We start from the raw sequence: 5,400 nt of genomic DNA on the forward strand, positions 1-5,400 counted from the left end.
GCCGTTTTCGTTTGAAACAACTTTTGAGTCTGAAACAAATTCAAACTAAGTCTGAGGAGTGTCATGGTTTCTCCATAGAGCCCCGTCGTACTTTTTTAGAGCAGCAGCTCACGCAGGTAGGGGGCAACTTAGTCACGTGACTCAGTTTCTATTGCTGATTGGTTGAACACGGTATGTTTGTATACAGCAAACAGGTCTATATCAGGGCCCTATTCCCCGTACCTGGTTCAACTAAGTCAATCAAGAGTCCCATTATCCAGATTCAATTAACCCGGTGTTTGAATCCGGGATTTTCCTGTTCCTCGAAGGTGGATTCAGTCTTGTTCATTTGAACCAGACTTGAGACCCAGGATAATTGCTCAGCTGAAAAGACAGCAAGTGTCGATAGCAGAAATCCTGATTTTCTAACGGCATTGATTGATTGATTGATTTAAAACTTTATTAACAGATTGCAGAATGGGTACAATGCAGTACGGCTCATAGCCTTGCCGACAAGTTAAATGCATAATCTATAGGCTAATTTTAAATCCCTCATTACCCCAATCAATCATATCATATTTCTTTAAACGTACCTGCTGGCAGTATAGGCTTATGGAATGAATAATCAAATGAGATCTTGCTAGCGAAAATAATTAGTTCAGCTCTTTCAGAATAACGATAAAAACAAGCCCAAATAGTATATCTAATTGATACGAATTATATCATGAGGATATCTGTATGTGCTTAGGTATTATGTACTATATAAATACATGGTTTCCAAAGAGAGGCTTGGAGGGAGGCTTGCAGTTACACTATTAATCAGGTTTTAATCTGTTTCGGACCTAATCCATACATGCATTGAATTGATTACCATTTGGTTTATACCAGTGACACCTCATGTTCATCATCAGATAACAGTGCTTGAAAAGATAAATGCATTTTCTCGAATTCATTCATCAAAAACGTCAAAGGCTCATTCAATTTATCAAGTCACGTCACGTCATCAAATCCATCAAACAGCGCATCTCCTCATATATTTTAATCCCAGTTACAATATCACAATAACGTGTGACACTATCACAGTGATACAATTAAATACTCCACAGATTCAGATTCCTCATAATTCATATCCACAATCCGCGCATAGACGCTTCAGCTTGAATGAAACGCATCCGGGTGCTCCGTTAAGCAAATACACAGCGAAGAATATTAAACTAATCAGAGCCAAACACCCGATAGGTTTCATTCATTAAAAATATCCCAGCGGGATTCACATTTGCAATGATCCGTTTAGTCCGTTATTAAAATAACTGTGTGTGTCGCGACTTGCGAGCGCCGTATCCGTATAAATATGACGTGCATTATATAGGACAAAGTAAATTCATAGGCTGAATATGATTTATTATCAGCGTTACTGCAGACATATTATTTTACATTTCAAACGAAGCACAAAAACATAATTCAGAATGGCATAATGGGATCTAGACTGTGAGAAATATTTCAGGAAGGGAGCTGGGATTTCTTTGCTGGGGCGTGGCCATAGTTCATCCAGCTAACTGAACTTAACCCTGCCCTCGACCAGGTTAAAACTTTTTGATCTGTTGTCATAGTGATTCAGACAATCGAGCGTCGGGGAATGGAAAGGTCTGGCTTAAGTCAAGCTATGCTGAAAATTATCCGGCTAACTCAGTTAGCCAGGTACGGGGAACGGGGCCCAGCTTCTTCTCCCAGGCCATCAGAACACTGATCTCTCCACACACTGATCTCTCCACACACAAGTACACATGAACACACACACGCACTACACATCCTCACTTACACTACTTTTTTACACAACAAAAAGGTAATAAAAAATAAAAACAACTTTTTGCAATAGTCCGTGTGGTATATTACCAATATCTAAGGTCATTTGCAGTGCATACAGGTTGCTAACTAGAGGGAAGAAGGACAGAGTGATAGAATGGTCTCCTCATCTGACTTCCAATATAGCCAGCAAGGAATAAACGTGCAGTCCAGACTACAGAGTTCGAATTCAAACTCATGTATTTATTTGCCGAGAGGCCAAAGGTGGATAAGCATCAGTTACATACAGGAATTATTCATCATTTTTCATAAGACATGATTGTACAAAAGGATTGATGAGGTTTTACATAATCATATAGCCCAGTCACGGTGGCTCTTCACATCAAAGACAGTTTTGCACATAAATAGTAGTCATGTTATGTCAATGAAAAGAGAATGTACTGAGCAATACACATGGTTAAACCTGGTCTAAGATAGGGATCTTTACAGTTTACACTAAACAACACCCAACAGTGGGTTCCCATGATTTACTCACATGTATTTTGCCAGGCATATTTCTCTGGTGGGCGATGGAGGCTCAGACCCTGGGGTAGAGTTCTGGCCTGTCAACTAACCTTACTGATCCAATATTTATAGGCTATATGACATCATTTTTAGACTGCCTTTTAACCAATCACAATTATCTCTAAATAAGGAGTTTGTTCCAATTGGTGGTCTTCTGTGGGCGGTCCCCCCTCCCCCTGGTTTTCCTCGTCGGTGTTCCTCCAGCATCAGAGGGGGGGCCCATGGGCCCCCGTTGGTGTGGCCTCTTGATGAGCACAGAGGCTTAACTCTAAAACCTTTTCTATATTTGTATGGTTAATATAATAAGTTACATATATATTCAGCATTTATCCAATGAGGAGTTTTTATATATTTTTTTTTTATATCTATATTTTAATACCAGATTTCCTATATAAAGTATCACAATTAATAGTTCCTTGGTCTTAGATTCTAGCAAGCTTTACAACCAGAGTGAAATAGCTTTATTACTTAACCAGTTTGACATTCCTAAAATGGTATTCAAATCTTCTTTGTAAGTTACCTTCTAAATTGATATGGTTTAGTTTCCTACAGACTTAAGGCATTATTTGACCTGTGTGTCTTGTCTCTAATCTATTATTATGTGGATTATTCATTTAGCCTCTTGTTCTGTGGTTCAACGGTCACCCCCTAGAAGGTGTTTCTTGTTCGTGGGGGATTTGGAATGGCTGTGTCCTAAATACAGTTGAGTAAACAGTATACAGTCTTACCCTGAGGGGGCTTTTATGACCTGCCCCCCAGAATGTCACACAACACTGACCATTTGCATCTTCTTTCCAGTAGCCTCCATGTAATGCTACAGTCCAATATTAAAGCATTATTTTGAATTAACTATTATAACAGATATTTTCAGTTTCAGGGTTTATCTAACAGTCTGCTCAAGTCAATATACCATATCCGAACTGTATATTTGTATATTATTGTATATATTACACACACACTACACATCCTACACTACTTTTTTACACTACAAAAAGGTAATAAAATTGCAATAGTCCGAACTGTATATTATTATATATATTACTCATTACCTTTATTTCTCACGCTTAGCATTGTATTTTATTGTTATATTATCATGTCTATTCTATTTTACTATTCTATTTAATTATTTGTATTTTTGCACAATCGAGGCGGGCATGGCCACCTTTCACACTACATTTCACTGCATGTCTCATGTATGTATGTGACAAATAAAACTCTTGAATCTTGAATCTATAGACTCGACTCCAAAACTATCCATACACTAAACTGCACCATGTGAACAGCAGTTTGCCATTTACATGGACACTAAAGTGAGGTTGAGTGCAGCATCAGTTGTGTCAGGAATCACTCACCACATTAGGTTTAAGGAACACGCCAACATTATGGAAAATGTGCTTGTGGTCTTCTCCAGAGTCAGACAAGAAGATAGATACCAACTTCTTCTCTGTGCGTTCAGTAGTAGAAAGCTATCCGACTGCCCATAATGTTGGCGTGTTCCTTTAACCATTTATTATAATGCAGAATAAATGGTAATGGAAATACAGTTAGTCTTGGTGGTATGGTTCTACTCTAAGGGAGTGCTGCCAACAAATCTCCCAGAGGGGATGTAACTTACAGAGTACAACACTAGGGTAGTTGCATAAGGTACAGAGTAGAACCAAAGCAGGCGGTTGTGGGTGAAAACCTTACTTGCAGGTACAGCAGCAGCAGCAAACCACTCGGTGCAACATCGGTGTACAGATAAGAGTGTGTGAACGGGGAGGTCTTTAAATAGGTTGCCATATCAGTGTACAGTAGATGGGACGATAGAGCATCAGCTAAGCTGTCAGCTCCATGCGTTAGAGCAGGGGTAGGCAACCCTAGGCACGCAGGGGCATTTGCATAGGCACAAGGGGCAGCATAAAAAAATAATTATAATAAAAAATTTAATTATTATTTATTAAAAAACAAATTGCTTTGTTTTTACTACCACATATTTAATTGAGACCCTTTATTTGTTTATTATTTCAATTTAGCTGGAAATACATTGCTACATCATTCAGTAACATTTGCAGAGCCTTATAACAAAAACATTATTACGGTCACCATTGTGACCAGTGGGATTAATCAACAAATTTTATTATTTATTTTTCTATTTCATTGAACATTGCACATATTAAAAGCCATTTTTTTTACTAAAAATGTGTGAGTATTACCAAGTCAACTTGTGTTCTTAAAACAATGACAATAAACATAGTTTTATTAGGTTGAAATAATGTGGTTGTGTACTTATTTTTCTGTTAACTTATTATGAATTGAAAACTGAAAACCTTAATGCACAGTAACTGAACTCAATATTTTTAAGTTCCTGGTAACTTATTATTATTTATTTTTTTACAGTGTAGTCTTGCGATCAATCAAAACTTATTTACACGATATACCTCACATTCACCCTCCATTTACATCCTGGTGTTCTCCTGGTGTTCTCCATTAGGCCTGTAGGTGGAGCTATGACAGCACACGTACAGTACACACACTGATGGTGTGTGATGTGTCCAAAAATGAATGGGCAAATGTGAGTGAAATGGTCGCAATGTATGCAGCTGTTTGTCTGCATTGCACCCCCCCCCCCCCCAACTCAGATTTAGGGTTGATACAACCATCATAATAATATTGTTAATAATAACAATAACAATAATGATGTAATAATGTAAAAATTATCATTAAAAATACCTGATTATGAGGGAAAAAAATTACGATGCATTGAATATTGTTGAGGCACACTAGTTACTAGAAACTATATTTCAAACAGGCACTCCATGTCAGAAAGGTTGCTGACCCCTGCGTTAGAGTGTCATGCCAGAACTCACTTCGCCTATTTCTGCAACGATTTTGCTCCCTGTATGTTTTTGCCATAAAAAAAAAACACACTAATTATTGCATGAACTTTTTCCAAGTGTTCCACAAGGTCTTTAGTGGTAGAAATGGCCAAACTGTGTAACTGACAGCATCAACCACTACTTGGTGCTGCAACTTCTGATGGGTCCGATACGTTTACATGGTTAGTACGGACAG

Source organism: Notolepis coatsorum (genome assembly GCF_963971535.1).
Source record: "Notolepis coatsorum genome assembly, chromosome: 3".
Taxonomy (NCBI): domain Eukaryota; kingdom Metazoa; phylum Chordata; class Actinopteri; order Aulopiformes; family Paralepididae; genus Notolepis; species Notolepis coatsorum.